Below are 16955 nucleotides of genomic sequence, written 5' to 3'. Positions count from 1 at the left end.
TGTATACAGCTTTGAATAGCTTTAGTGTGTCTTAGTGTAGTTCAAAGAATAGTACTTTGATTGACCTGATTCAGTTGTTTACACTAGTTCCATGTGAATAAAATATTACATCAAAACAATTACCTACATTGGCAGTAATTGCACTGATATAATTTACCTTCAGGTTGATGTGCACACTGTAATCAAGTCAAAGCATTGCTTTTCTGTGTGTATGAATCAATAGTGTTCACTTAATAAAGAGTTTACCTAGAAGCCTCTTCAGTGGTCTGCTAGCAGATAGAATTTGCTACTGTTCTTTCTGCAAAAATGCAACTGATCTCAGACCCAAAAAGAACTTTCTGAAGCAAATCAGCAAATCACAGTCCAGTGAAACTTTCTTGTGTGGGTTCAGCTGGTACTGAATATATCACACTTTCAGAACTAATGTTGTTTAACAGCCCACTTTTGTAATCATCATGTGACAATAGTGAGGCTAACACTAATAACACTAACACTAACATTAGTTAAATTATCAATAGGGCGTTACAGTGTAGCTAGCTACAGTCAGAGCAATAGATAGTGTCACAAATCCCTGACAAAGCATCCCGCTGCCGTATTCTTGACATTCCATCAACATAATGTGGATGACCAGCCAATGTCGGCTATGACGTCCAAATGTAAATATCCAGAAAAAAGGCAGTTTGATCTGAGCTGTTGATCCATACCAAATGAAGTTAGCATGCCTGTTTTGTGTTATTGCACGCAATAATATATCCAGGCATCTATGATTCCACCCAAAAGGTTTCTATATAGTACCAATAAAGGGTTCTTTGGCTTTAACAATAGTGAAACCCTTTTTTGGTGATACATAGAACCCTTATCAAAAAGGGCTCTGTATAGAACCATCTACAGCATGTATCAATTTAAATGACCCTTTCATGATGTAAAGAACCATTTAATCATGCAGAGGGTTCTTTGAGGGTTCATGGTGCTAATTATAACCATTGTCTTTACTAAAGAACTATCCTTTTAAACAGTGTACCTTGTAAATATTACATCAGCCTATACATCGCAGAAGCTAAAAGCATTCAAATGGCTATAATTATACAATTTTCATACTTATACATAAACATGTATCATCACGTGTATTAATCATGCATTTTAATAGACCCAAGTTAAACATTAATGGATTACACGAAGAAATTAACATATAATGTCAAATTTCAGTTGTGAACCATTCTCAACACTCGAAAATAATCAAGGGCAAAACTACAGAATTCACCCTTCATCTATCACCCTACAAAAGATGGTTCTTCCAGGTTCTTTAGTAAAGACATATACATATACATATGTGTGTATATGTGTATACTTATATATATATATATATATATATATATATATATATATATATATATATATATAGTGTTTATATAGTGTTAGCAAGTTCTCAATGGCTTTTATTATAAATGAGATTTGTGTTAATAGATTTTCAGTACCTTTTATAAGTACAGGGACATCTTTGGTTGTCGTGCGTAATGATGAAATCTAGATATGACAGATAGAGATTGAGTTGAGAAATGCTAATTCCTTTAATGAGGAATAAGGTGGTGATCTGTATGGACTGCAGTCTGCGTAGTGCTTGTCTCAGAGTTGTTCTACATCATGTTTTTATTAATATTTTTTTTATTTCAACTTGAAAGTAAACCAGTGGGTTGTCATTCAGATGTTAAAATATGAATCATGGCGTATTGTTCATATCTGTTTTGAGAGTGCATCCACATGAATGCATTATCTTTCACAGCATTTATAATTGCCTTTCATATCTCAGCAGTCTTGTGTGTGAGTTCACTTCTCATGGTAACCTAATTTCTTGTTATTCAGTGATTTTTCTGGTCTCACTGATTTCTATTGACAAGTTGATGAAAAATATATCTGAATTAATTATTCACAAAGTTGTTTTAGCGAATGCCTGAGGAGTTGAAAGATGATGTCAGCTTCTCACAGTCAGCTCATGCAGTTGTGCAGACTCAACTCATTTGCCTGCTAATCGTACATTTTTTTCTCAGAGGCTTCACAGTCACAGTAACTGAGTTAGATTTGTAGGCACTGAAGCTCAGTGTGTAGTTTTCATTCTTGAGTAAGAGTCTCATTATTCCACAATCTGTCACTTTACTTTTGGGGGTCTTTACCGTATACATATCCCAGTGTGGGATGACGAAAAAAAGCAAAACGTCCATCAGGTAATTACTATGCTGATTTGCTCACAGATTTCCTGGGAGGAAGTCCCAGAGGATAGAATGACAGACATGCTTCCCGCAGGGAATCATTCCCACTGCACACGCAAACCTGTGGTAAACAGGCTGCTGTGCCGTATTCCTGAAAAATAAAGCATGTTAAAACGCAGCTGGAAGTGGGAAATATGACAAGATATTATTATATATTAAATTATGTCACAATAGGCTTTTCTAAGCATATCACAAATGCTGTTAGTTCTTCTTGTCAAGAAATCACAGGTTTGAATAATAATACCAGCAATACAATTTCACATAAGTAACCTATCTATGCTCCGTCCACAGATAAGTTCTTTTGTAATAATTGTCGTTAAGTTGGACAAGCTTTAAAGTTTGTTAGTTTGTTTGTTTTTACCCCAAATTTAGTCATGTCCCATTTCCACCCATTTCTGCCCCTCTCACACAAGTTAGACTTTTGCTAACACAATGTCATTGAACAGCATTACACTGCATGAGCTAACAGACACTTGCATTGGACAGCGTCATACTGAGCCCTCTCCCCTCAGCATTGCCAGGGACCAAACTAAAATTTCCTGATGATTCATCGTATCATGTCATTTAAAGTCAAAACTCTTGTGTTCTCATCATGTTCTATTAAAACATAATGACTGCTGCCCTTCTCTAAAATGTCTTCTGACTTTTGATTACATCCCTGTGCACCAGTAGGCAAGGCAAAATAACATTAGCCAATAATTTCACCGACCACTCCTATCAGTCACTGGGCAAAAACACTCAGCTAGCTCAGAGAGCTTCCATGACCCCATGTTTCACTATGAAATGCGTCTTAGTACAGAATAACCTTGTTCCAATCAAATAACAGGGAATTTAGCATTGTGCTAACATTAGCTTAGACACTACAGCCATCTACATCTATTCTACCAATGCTATCTTTCAAAGACATCAAATCTGAGGTCATTCAAGATTTCCATACAAAAACTGAGAATTCCCCACTAGGCTGGATGAGATGTTTGCCAACGTCCTGTAATACTTGTCGAACCTATGAATAGTTACTTCAAAATGTGGCACTTATCCAACCCCAGAGAAATTAAAAATCATAATATTTATACTATATATGTGTGTTTGGATTATTCTGCAGTCCCACATTAAAAAAATAATTAACGAAACAAAATATTCAGATATAAGATATTTACAAGGATCATATCACCAATTTAAATCCAAGGCATTAATACAGACAGTAATAAGTTAAATACATACAAAATCATCATTTATAGGGTACTTTCTATTGGAATGTGACTCAAACCCTAACTCCTAAATTTCAACTTGTGAAAATAATACTTGCCTTTTTTTTTTCTTAGTTGCATTGCATTGTTTTTTAAAGTATCTATTTGATTTATTTTAAAGTGAAGCTGAAAGACATTTAGATTAATGAGATTTTTTTTATGACAATTTTTAAAAATCTTCCACATTGTCATGATTGGCCCCTCTCAGTCCTGTCCATGTTTTCAGGTTTTGTTTTAGCCCATGTGCATTTGTTTTGGTTTAGCCCCCTCGTTTCATTTCACTCCGCCCCGATTGTCTCCACCTGATTTCCACCTGTCCCTCGTTTTCACGGTGTATTTAAGCCCTGTGTTTGCCCCTTGTGTTTGCTGGTCTTTGTTTGATGTATGTTGGTTATCTTTGTTATCTGCTGTGTTGGTTGTACTGGTGTTGTTTGTTTGAATCTGGTTTATGTCATGTCTGGTCCCTGATCTATCCGTGTTGGCTCATTGACCCTGGACCGTTTTGACCGTGACCCTGGATTTGCCCTTAATAAACCTCTCTTATCTCAGCACTTGTGTCCACGTTACACACATAATACATATTTTCCACAATTAAGTGAACTTTTTTGTGTTTTGTTGAAAAATATAATGATTTTATGTGTGTAGAACTGTTTAAAACTGTGTTTGCTAGTCATGTAGTGGCTAAAGTTTAAAAAAAGAAAACAAAAACCATCATTTTAACAGAGTCATTCAATACAAATATATTTGTCTAAAGTCTGTCAGTTAAAGATAAAAAGTTTTGAACTCTGTCTTTGAAGCAGTTCAGTAGAATGACCCACATCATGTATTGTGAAAGCATCTTTGTGTATTTTGATATTTGATATTTTTGCTCTATTGTCCTCTCCTATGTTTTGCCCATTGCTGTGGGTCATATATTCATAAGAATCCAACATGAGAATCATTTAACGCAATAATAAATAGACTACAGAGATTAGCATTCAAATGCAGGTTCATTTGCACAATGCGAGACAAAGAAAGGCTTCTAATGCCATCCACAACTGGGCTCACTCTAAGGCTTTCCATGTCCAGCTGTGGACGGCCTGGAGGAGTCATTTGTTCACAGCGGCTCTCTTTTATGGAGGGTGCTGACAATGTGGTGAATGTTGAGGAAGTGGGCGGCCATCTCTGGCCCTCATCCCTCAGCAGGCCAGATGGTAGGAACACTTGTCTCACCACCAGTCCCCTGGCACCCACACACACTGTCTCAGCTGCTAACTCGACTCAAGTCAAAGCAACAAGGAGGTCGTCATTTATGCACATTTCATATGAATGTGGGTCACCAATACACAAGAGTATGACAATGCAGCCTGTATACGGAATACAGTACATTACAGTGTACAGTTAAAGTTTTTATAACTAACTTTATAACTAAAACTTGCACAAATGTACATTTTTAAAACAGATGGTGATACCAGCATACACTTAAAACTGAAGCTAACACAAATATACACTTTTAAAACTGAGGCTAATGCAAATTTTTGCTTTTAAAACGAATACAAACATACAGAAATATAACTAAAGCTAACACAAATGTACACTTTTAAATCTGCATCTTATACAAACATACACTTTTATAACAGAAATTTACATAAATGTTAACATACATACATAAATGTACATACATATTAACACTAAAGCTAACACAAATTTACCCTATTAAACCTACACTTTTAAGACTAAAGTTAACACAAACATACTGTTTTATGACTAAAACTAACACAAACATACACTTTTTAACTGTAGATAATACAAGTGCACACTTTTAAAGCCAGAGTTGGCTGTGCAAACCAGCTATTTTCATCACGGCATGAACAATTCCCCAAAGGTCTGAGGAATTTTGACATCTGCCCCGGCACACATGGGAACACAGATGTGTGGAGAACATTTAAAAAAAATACAAATCCCAGATTTCCTGTCTTTTGCAGTTACAGGGGATATTTGCTGCTCATGCCTGGGGATTTTAGAGGAGGTCTCGCTTGTCTCAAGGGACTGTGATCAAGTTTGAGGGGATATCTGGGACACATGCATTTTTTTTGACTGGCCAATATCTTTGCGCAAATGAAAATGACTTGCTTGCTAAAATTATACTCAGAAGAGTAATCTGATTATTTTTTCATAAAGTAGAGCTGTGAAAGAGTAGTGCTTAAGAAGACAAGAGCCAAGAGGTTGTGGGTTAATCTCTATCTTGGATTAGACTGCGATCTGCCTCTATCACAAATTCTGCAAGAACTACCAGGATCCAACTACTTCTTCCACCACAAGACACTATCAGCTTATACAGTGCCTTTAGCACCTGTCAGCTTTATGCTATGGCAACATTGCTGTAGCATATGCTTCAAAACCGTCAAAGCATTTGTCTCTTAATGTCAAGCAGAAATGTGTGAACAGGCTGATACAAAAGGCCCAGCAGATCTTAAAACATTACAGTATTTTTCAACCCAGTCCACTGCATCTGTACAGCCAGTTGCCACAGATAAGAAAAGAAACAGAAAAGTCAGTGACTCAAAAGCACATTTATAATAGAAGCCACTGGAAAGTTGCTGAATCCTATCGGTATATGTCTATGTGAAACGCAATGCCTGAACACACACACATACCAAAAAATGTTAGCAAAGGTAACTAGAACTGCTTTTGTACTGTGTTGCATCAATATGTAAAAGTTCAAGAATTTCATGAAGTTCATGAAGCGTTAAGAAAACAGCTTTGGTAAGATATTCATCCTAGACCTGTGCTGTTACCCCTGCTCAGAACACCAACCCAGAAGAATAGCACCATATGTTTTCAATTGCCGGTATGCTGGTCAACCAGCATGACCATTCTGGGTGACCCGCTAAATCAGCCTCAGACCAGCATAAACCAGCTTGGCTAAGCAGGAGGGACCATATCAGTTGTAATATAATGTCACATATTTCAAACATTCATACACAGAATTTAGCAACTTCCCAATGGCTTCATCTACTACAAGTGACTTTCATGTTAATGGATTTTACTTTTCTAAGTACAGAAAATTTTGTCTGTGGTCTTTAATGATGCAATCGTGATGTGGCAGATAGAGATCAGGTTGAGAAATGCTGAAGTGAAGTATCCCTTTAATGAGGAATAAGGCGGTGATCTGTATGGGCTGCAGTCTGCACAGTGCTTGTCTCAGGGTTGTTCTACAGAACAATGTTAACAACAAGCCTGCCTGGGAGGGCTGTGAGCTATTGCATTATATCCGCCAGAGAGAGTGAGTAATGGACATGATGAATTCACTTCATGAATAGTCTGGCTCTGTGCCAGGGGCTGAGGAGACTGCAGGAGGCGTTATCAGTGTGGATGCGATTGACAGGCTAGTGCTGTGGATGGCACTTCATCATCAGATTCTGGCATAATTCAGCATTCGGTGTAATGTAATTCATGTAAATGAATACTGTAACAGTTCATTTAACAATGCTTATATTTAATGTGAATCCTCGATCATTACTGCTACAAATGCATTTTTAGTGCAGTTGATTTTGTTATTGTATTGCTCAATATCTTTGAATGACCAGTTTAATACATTTCTGTTTACGAGATTATGAGATGTTAGCCACTCCACCGAAAGTCAATACTGTAGAACAAGTCAATACAAAAGACATCCATAAATTAAACTGCATCCAGAGGAAATTCATACTTACATCAAAGCAGTATGATGCAGCTATGACTATAAAGATAAGATTCTACATTATCAAAGTTACAATGGTCAAATAATGATCAAAGATGCACACTTACATGAAAAATAGCTCTTTATGGACACAAAAGACACTGAACTCCACTTCACCTTTAGTTATAACTGCAGCATAAGGCATACATTAGTGAGTTTTCAACTTCAATGGAAGAAGTTAAATGTTTTTCTGACCTTAAATGACACCCACGACATGGTTGGCTTCTGAAATTTGCTTGTTTATTTATTTAGATGTATGTAGTTAATTGATCTGAAGTTTATTCTTCATCAATTACCACTGTAGAACTGCATAGTACATCACATTAAAGAGCCCATATCCTACATTTTTCTTCTATTTTATGTTTTTCTCTGAGATTTACTTAGGATGTTTATGTTGGTACAAAAAAACTGCCAGAATTCATTTTTAAATGACCATTTTCCAAACTCTCTTCATCCTTTCGAGTCAAACAGACTGCTTTTGTCACTGACTTTAAGACTGATACATGTAAATTTCAGTAGTCTGGGCTGAAGCACTCTTTATAGCTTCAGTATTAATGGGCTAAACAGCTGTAGGCTGAATATGCATATATGTATATTTAATGATATTGGCTTTTGTGACATCACAAAAACAACTAATTCAAAGTACACCACTTTAAGCAGTTGTCTGTATATGGACTGAGGAGTGAGTCACCACATCAAATTTTTGTTTTCAAAAAGTAAAATGGTTTTCCGTGACCTGGGCCATTTAGTTCATCTCAGCTATAACTGTGCAGTTTCTAACACTGTATGATATACAGGATAAATGAACTAAATATCATTGCACAGATAAACACTTGATAGTTTTTAAATAGAAACTTTGAATTAAAAAAAATGTTTTTTAGAGTTTAAAGTGGGTCATACAGAGTCAGAAACAACATAAGCAAGTCTGTCTGAGATTACTTAACTACTTTGACATAGTTTGAGGAAACAGTGTGATGATTCAGGCCTTATGGTAATTGTTGAACAAAAGCTTACATTACTAGTTAACTACACTAGTCTCAGCAGCTCCACTAGCAAATTTCAGAAACTGTACTTGTCTTGGATGATTGACTTCTGGGGTAAGAGGGAAACTGTGTGAAAAAGATTTTTCACTGAATTATTTCTTTAAATAAGGGTGCAAATCAGTGTGGTGCGATAGTGGGTGTAGTGAAAAAAATGATGAGAAAATTATGAGAAAATCAAATCTATAATAATGATGAAGGATTCCCACTTTACACCGTAATTATTTATGGATTCTTAAACACCTTTAGTTCTTACTCTGACACAGAGCCCTTCTTTTCTCAGTCTGATAAGAATCAACAGCACTGAAAGTGTGTAAGTACCAGACAGAGGCCACCCGGTGGTCCGGCCCTCAACAGAGGTGACAGCTGTCTTTCTGACACCTCCGCCACCCCGGGGGACGCCTCAGGATAATGAAACAGCACACACACATTTGGCACCCGCACTTCAAGTGAAAGCAATCCACCGCACTCCTCCAAAAAGAGCCATTAGATTTTATAATTACTACAGAGACCCTGGCCCGAGCCGCTATATGGTGCTTTAAGAATGGAGGCTTGCCTCTCACTGCTGCACTCATGCATTAAACATGAAGCTCATATGCTGTGCACCTCCCTGGAGAGAATAGGGAAGAGGATGAGGGAATACCGGGATTTCTCTTGATGTGTGTGGAAAAACAAGGACTGAAAGCTTCAGCCAGAGCTGCATGCGTATGTATCGCTGACGCTGATGTGTATCCCAGCTGCATGCTACAATGTAGATTGGCAGTCAAATGTTTGGGGACACTGTGCCTTCTTTTGAAAAGGTCTAACTAAGGTTTAATTCTTTTCAATTAGGTAAGAGAATATAAGTAGTTTTGTTAACATTAAGTAACGGTATGCTAACAATTTAAGTACATTTGCAATACAGAGAAACACATTAATAATGATTAATTTATTTTCCAAACTGTTCTTGTTTGTTCTTGATTGTGGCCCAAAGATGATTTAAATGTAAGATCCATTATTACAGGCTTGCTTAATGTATCAAGTCAATAAGAAAAGATGTCGCTTTTTTGCTTTTATGTGTAAAAACAGGAATAATTCACAAATAAACATTAGACAAGCAACCGTTATACATACATATACTTTCCCTTGTTGTTGTTGTGGGTTGTTGTTCTACTTATTCTTCTCTTCATTCAGGTGAACAAACCAATGTTGAATTCTCAGATCCAGGAAAGAAAGGAAGTACAATGTGGAGGAGGGTGCGTGTGTGTGGGGGGGGTGCGTGAGTGCAGGTGGCTGACCCAGTGTCACTGTGCACTGTATGGGTGACTAGTAGGACCTCCCAGAGGATATGACCAGCGTTCAGGCTCGCTTCACACAAACCAGGTGGCCGAGGTCAAGGCCTCTTTGCCCACCGGCCCTCGTCCTGCATGTAGACAAGCAGACATGAGACATGAAGAGAGCACCAGAGCGCTGGCGGCCCGCCAAGTAAGGATATAATGTTTCATTTGTTCTGTTTTTTGACATGCCTATGAAATTACATAACATGACATGAGAAACATGCCCACAAATACACACATGTTCTACATCCTGCAAACTCACACACCGACCACAATACAGATTGTGACCAGTTTGAGGATACCACAGGAAAAAAACACATCCCTCACATTTTATCAATGCACACTAATGTTCAATAAATAATTTGGTATCAATAATAAAATTACAATTCTAAGTAGTGAAACTCCTGTATCCTAAATTGTTCATGTATTTTATTTTGTCACTCTTCGTGTGATTTCATGTTTGTATATCAAAAATGATCATAATTCATGTTTGTGATTGTGTTTCTGTTCTCTTTTTATACCTTAGAATCATTTATGTTACTGTACCTTTAAGGCTGGTATCAGATAAATGATCTCTGTTCTGATTGGTTGTCCTGAAATGTGCCTCATTCAAAAAACACTCATCAGATGAAACATTACTTATAACTTCACTGTGAATGAGCAGGGTTAAACTGCTGTAGGTTAAATGGATGCTAAGCTACTGCTGTAGCTTAATTGGTTCTCATGACTTCACGGAAACAAATTTAAACACAGCGTAGCTCAGTTATGGGCCGGTTTACAGTAGGCAGTGTTTGCAAAGCACCAACCTGTTCATTTCATGAACAACACAGTGTTTTTAAAAACTTTCTCATTAATACAGAATTCAATTGACATATTAATGTCAATTACAAATGTATTCTTCTGCAGCAAGTGTTTCTAGGTAGGACAATCTTAATGGAACAATAAAAAAATTTCCAGTTTGGAGGATGCTTCTTTGGACAGACCAGGTCAATTATGCATTTTCAAAAGTCCTGTCTCCCTTAGTTACTGTTGCTATGTCCGTCAAATTTCCACCTCAGGCCAGCTAGGTCAGCAGCACTTCAGCAGATTCACGAAATGGGTTTACACAGCCAAGCAGCTGCACACAAGCCTAGGATCTCTATGTGCTATGTCAAGAGTCAGCTGGAGTTGTGCAAAGCACACCACCACTGGCATCTAGAGCAGTAAATATGTTCTCTGGAGTGATTAATCCTGCTTCACTGGTCTGGGGGGATTCCAGGAGTACTCTTACCAGACTGCATTGTGCCAACAGTTTGGTGGAGGAGGGATAATGTTCTATGGCTGTTTTTCAAGGTTGGCTCCTCAGTTTCAGTGAAGGATCATGTTTATGCCACAGCATACAAATACATTTAGGCAGTTATTTGCTTCCAACTTTGTAGCAACAGTTTGGAGCAGGCTGTACCCCTGTACACGAGTTTACCGTTTAGGAGCTCTCCTCTTGGTGGAGGGAGTAGTGCTGAGAAAAGCATTTTATTGTATGATATGATTGTCACTTATGATTTTGCAAATGACCAGTTGATATCTGTGATCATATCTGGATATATAATTTAAAACTAGAACTATCTGTTTTCTACTCACCCAAACAATGTTTTCTTTAAACAACAGTTTGGATAAGAAAGCTGTTGAATTATCATTTTTTCATAATTTCTTCATAATTTATTAATGTATTTTTCTTTCACAAGGAAAAAGAAACAGGGAGATGGAATAGAGTGCATGGTAAGTACAAGCATAATGCTCAGCATATGAAATCTGTCCTAAAATGATCTCTATGGGGCTTCAAAGTGCATTAGATCCAAAGTGGAAAATCACATGCCCAACTTAAATATGACCAATATCATAAGACTCAGCATGGGATATGTCGCATATTTCCTGTAATTGCCTTTGACTTTGTGGACACTCTCCTCATTGGTCAGCTCCTCTCTCAGCTCAGAGCAGATGTGTTGTAACCAGGTGTGTGTAGCACCTGCACAGGCCTGGAGGATACTGTTGTGCTGCCTTGGCGACCGGAGGCTGCCAAAAATCTCAGACACACCAGCCACAGATCTTATGATCTTCATGTGCTTCATTAGATTTTTCTGTCAGCTGTATTCTCAAGAGGAGAAGCAGTGTGTATGTGTATGTGTGTGTGTGTGTGTGTGTGTGAGGGTAAACATGGGTGTGTGCCATTTGTATCCTGGTAACTGAGTTTACAGCTCAAGAGACCCTCTACTAGAGTGTGTATGTATGTGTGTGTGTCTGTTATGTGTGAATGTACAGTACAGTGCAAAAGTCAGAGACCACCTTTCATTTATTTAATCTCTAATCAAAACAGCCATTAATTGGTTTATACCACTGAAAATGACATATTATTACTGCAGTAGGAAGCAGATTAACATCTTTAAGTACCGTTTATCTGATTATGATGGTTTTGGTGGCTGGTCTAGCATGGTTGTTAGGATATCTAGGTTATCTAATCTCCTCAGAAATATCTCCTTAAAAATTATTTGTCCATCATTTGCCCATAATGGCCACATACAGGCCACTGTACACTCCCAAGGACTGTGCTCTCAGGCATATATATATATATATATATATATATATATATATATATATATATATATATGCGCATATGTGTCTGTATATGAATAAGTGTGTATGCGCACCTGTGTGCGCTTATGTATGCATATACATGTACATATATTCTCATATGGGTCTTTATGTGTGTGTTCATGTGCAAGTAAGTTTGCAATCCCTTCCAGGCAGACTCTCCTGGAGCACAAAGCCCCTCTTGTGTGAAGGTGTCATGGAGCAGTGTGTATCAGACACAAGATTGAATGTCCTTTAAGCATGGAGGAAGCAGAGAGAGAGAGAGAGAGAGAGAGAGAGAGAGGGCATGAGCCCCACCACCAAAGAGGCTTTTGACGGTGGCCAAAACAGATGGCTGGGAATGGAGAAACAAGGTCAGAGGACAGCACACACTCTCTCCCTGCCGCTTTCTCCTCCCCACATTTGATACGGCACAGCATCATCTGATGTCCGCCTCCTCTTTTTAATTAAAATAGATGGTATGGAATAAGAGCTTGCTTGTTTTCCCTGGAAGGTGCTTAGGGGAGAAGTAAAGCTCCACTGCAGGCTTTGTACGAGTCCATCACATGAAAAGAGCCACTGTGTCGGCCGCTTGGAGCGCGACCACTCCTAGATAACCTGGGCTCGATTGATAACAGCCACACCAATGTTTAGACGACATGTATCTACATGTGGAGTTGATAAGTTGTGGTAATGCGACCTGCTGTATTCACTCTGCCACAATGCAGGCAGACTCTTTCCTGTGTTTTTGCGGCCTAATCCCTGCTATCCGATGCCTTTTTGGCCTGTGTCGGATGTTTTTGCGTGATTCTGTCACAGTGCTGGTCAGTCATGCTGGAAATGGGTCCGCTAGAGTGTTAACGCATTAGCCCCCCTTTCACAATGAAGCTTTCTAACCATTTACTCACTGCTGGGCCATTTTGTTCAGGCCATTTGCTTCCCAATCCTAGTCCTGCATTGCCTGCAGTATTAATGTGACCAGACGTGTTACATGTTTATAATATGAGTATAAAATCATTACACATTATATTAGAGTCAGTTATATTTAGTCGTTTTAAAGAGCTCACTGAACTTGAGCCTAATAGGATGGCACCATTGCAACAAGTCAGTTTGCAAAATTTCTTCCTTCCTACATATTTTATGACAAAGTGTGAGTGGTAATAGTGAAAGGTGGAAGCATTTAGGAACTACAGCAACTCAGCTACGGAGCAGTGAACCGAAGTTACAGAGCGGGGTCACCAAATGCTGAGGTGCATAGTAGCATCAGCACAAAAACTCTGTACTGGGAGCTTCATGACATAGGTTTTCATGGCTGAGCAGCTACAGGCAAGTCTTACATTACCAAGCACAATGCCAAGTGTTGGACAGAGTGGTGTAAAGTAGACTCTGGATCAGTGGAAATGTATTCGGTGAGGTGATGAATCATGCTTCTCTATCTGGCAGTCTAATGGATGAGTCTGGGTTTGGTAAATGCCAGGAGAACATTACCTGCCTGACTGCATTGTGTCAACTGTAAAGTTTGGTGGAGGAGGGATAATGGTATGGGGTTGTTTTTCATTGTATTCCAGTGAAGGGAAATCTTAAAGCTTCAGCATAAAAAGACATATTTTCTGTTGTGGCATGACTGAGCCCCACTGCACAAAGCAAGGTCCATAAGGCATGGCTGGGTGTGGAGGAGGGGGGTGTAGCTGAGAGTCACATGCAGGATGGAGAGCCAGTCATGTCGAACTAGCTGATAATGCTCACTTGTGCCTTGTTTGTACCAGCCTACTTATAACTATAGCTATATATCTCTTTTCTCAGTAGGTTGCAAAGCCCAGAGAAAAGGAGACCAGTGGAGACGTGAGAGCGGAGCAAAGTGAAAGTAAAAGGAAAGCAAAGGAAAACCTGAAAACTCCCGACGAGCATGCTCTTTAATTAGCTGATAAGGCGAGTAATTGTTGCGTTGCCTTTGAAATAAAAGACTGCTCTCTCTCTCCACACCTGCTCCTGATGTCCAATGAAAAGAGATCTTATGGTCATTTTTAATAGCATTTCTGTTGGCCCATTTGTCATGAAATGTTCAAAGTATGTAAAAGTGAGCATTTTCATTATGTCTAAGAAAATAATTTATGACAATTGAAAAGAGTTATGAGATTAAAAAAAGGGCAACAACAATATGTTTAGTTATATGGTTATAAGGAATTGAAGTCCACATTCAAGGTTTAAAGAGATGCATGTGTGTCTGAATACAATTTTATTCAGAAATCATGCTTCTGTAGGTTTTAATACACAATTTCTGCTTATTTATTGATAACTGATTTACTGATACTGTTTTCATTGTTTTTGTGATGACACAAAAAACAGCAGTTACATACAATCATTTTTAAGCCTAAAGCAGTCTAGCCCCATCCATTCACACACTTACTAACTTAGAGGACTGCTTTTTGAATGAGACACAATGCAGGGCAGCCAATCAGAAAAGAGTTAATTTGCATATATCAATCTAACAGGCACAGTAACAAAAAAGTCAGTTTAATACTAGGGGGAGATGAGAAGTTAGAAAATAAATGTAAAATCATGGAAAGATGAATGTTTTAGGCAATGTTTTAGAAAATGTACAATATGGACCCTTTAAGTTGGTCCCCATTATAAGATATCCTAATTTATTTTCACTTAGAAAATCAGCAAAACATGTCATTTGACCTGGAGTGTTTAAACATTTGCACACAATTGCATTTATATCTTTATATAAATTTATATAATATACCTCTTTGAAATCACAGGCCTTTTTTATACACAGACCCTCTGTTTCAGGTTGAATCGACTGTCCAATTACTTATAGCCTGCACTATAGATGTGGCTTTGTTAACCATGCTTCAGCCACTGGCCTTTCCTCAGCAGCTGTGCACTGGGCTGGAGTCTTGTCTGAGTGCGGGCAGAGTGGACCGTCCAGCACAGAAGAGGCCGGCCAGCTGCGGAGACAATGCGCTGTAAGTGATAGTAGATGAACCCTACGGACAAGAATAGAAAGTGCATCAGACAGGATAATAGAATGTGGGTGTTTATGGGCTTGTAAAATGGGTTGCACTGTATGAGATTAGTACACTCAGATTAGAATGTAAGTGCCAAGTGTATGACGATATACTTGGAAGGAAATCTTGCCCTAAATTTATATGTGCTGCTTTTCTAAAAATGGATCACAGGATCTTGACTACAATACGCATTACCACATCTCCTATACATACACTTTACATTACATATTGTCATTGATATATGAAACCTTGTAACTGTTTATTATAATTATTCTTCCTTTTTAATACTATGAAAACACGCAAGCTTTACAAGACAATTAGACCAATAGAAAAGGTCCGATATTGCTTCAAATGCACATTCATTACATTAAAGGGCCTATGTCCTACATTTTTCTAGTACTTGTTTGTTTCCCAGCAGGTGATATACCTCATACGATATACCTCAATTCATTTTTACATGACTTTTCCAATCTTTCTTTATCCATATTACACAGGCTGTTTGTTGTTACTCTGCCTGTAAGAATAATATATGTAAAAGAATTCTATAATGATTGGCTGCCCTGTATTGCACCTCATTCAAAAAGCAGTCCAGACTGAAACACTCCTTATAACTTCATCATGAATGGGTGGAGATAAACTGTTGTAGGCTGAATGTACGTAAATGCATATGGTTTTTGTGACATCACAAAAACAATTAATTCAAATTCGGCTGTTTTTACAGCTTAGTTTCCATATACAGACTGGGAAGTGAGTAATACATTTTGAAGCTCTAACAGTGTTCACATATTACATCAAACTCTTTTATCTCAAAAAAGTGAGTAAAATCTAGTTTGATATTATATGGGCCTTTTAATAGACTGTTTAAAGGACCCATATAATACTGCTCATATAATGCTGTGCCTTTAGGACTACTATATGTAAATGACCTCTGTTCTGAATGGCTGTGTTGTATTGTGCCTCATTCAAAAGAAGTTCAAGATTACATACTCATAATAACGTCATCATGAATGCTGCAGGCTGAATAGGCAGATATATATGAATGGACTGTATTCAATGTATTGAAAATAGTCTGTTTTTGCAGCTTATTTTCCATATGGGGACTGTGTAAACTGAGCAGTGAACAGTATGTTGGGAACCTTAAATTCTGCATCAAACTTTATTTTTTATTAAAAAAAAAAAGAAAAAAGAAAATGTGGTTTCCCATTATATGGGCCCTCAAAATGGGTCCATTTGGGTCCATTGTATGGACAATCAAATTTTGAACACTTTTCCTTTTAGTGTAAAATCACCAGCTTTATATATATATATATATATATACACTAGCTATGGAAATTGCTTTTACTAGTGACAGTTGTAAAATGGTTCACTTTAAATGAACAAAAATGTTTATCAGTCTTGAGCTCTTCACAGGTTTTCTCACAGATTTCACATTCAGAAGGGTATTGGGATGCACATGGTCATTTTAACCCCCGGATAATGTGAATATAATGATTCCTAAAATTGCCCTGTGGTTTGCAAGGGCACAGAAGGTCAAGAGAGCAACTAGTAATTGACCTCTATTCACGAAGAGACAAAGCCTCTGATAGCATCCCCTACCACACTTTATACAGCCAATCAATAAGTGATTAGTGCGGTACATACACCATATAATTCCAAGGCCTCGCACAGACTAAAAAGGCTGAAGGCCAACAGGATTTAGTACAATATACACATTGTATATTTCTTAATGTCCACAGAAGCTGTAGACAC

Source organism: Pygocentrus nattereri, chromosome 20 (genome assembly GCF_015220715.1).
Source record: "Pygocentrus nattereri isolate fPygNat1 chromosome 20, fPygNat1.pri, whole genome shotgun sequence".
In the NCBI taxonomy this organism is placed as follows: Eukaryota; Metazoa; Chordata; class Actinopteri; order Characiformes; family Serrasalmidae; genus Pygocentrus; species Pygocentrus nattereri.
This window is presented reverse-complemented; position numbering follows the sequence as displayed.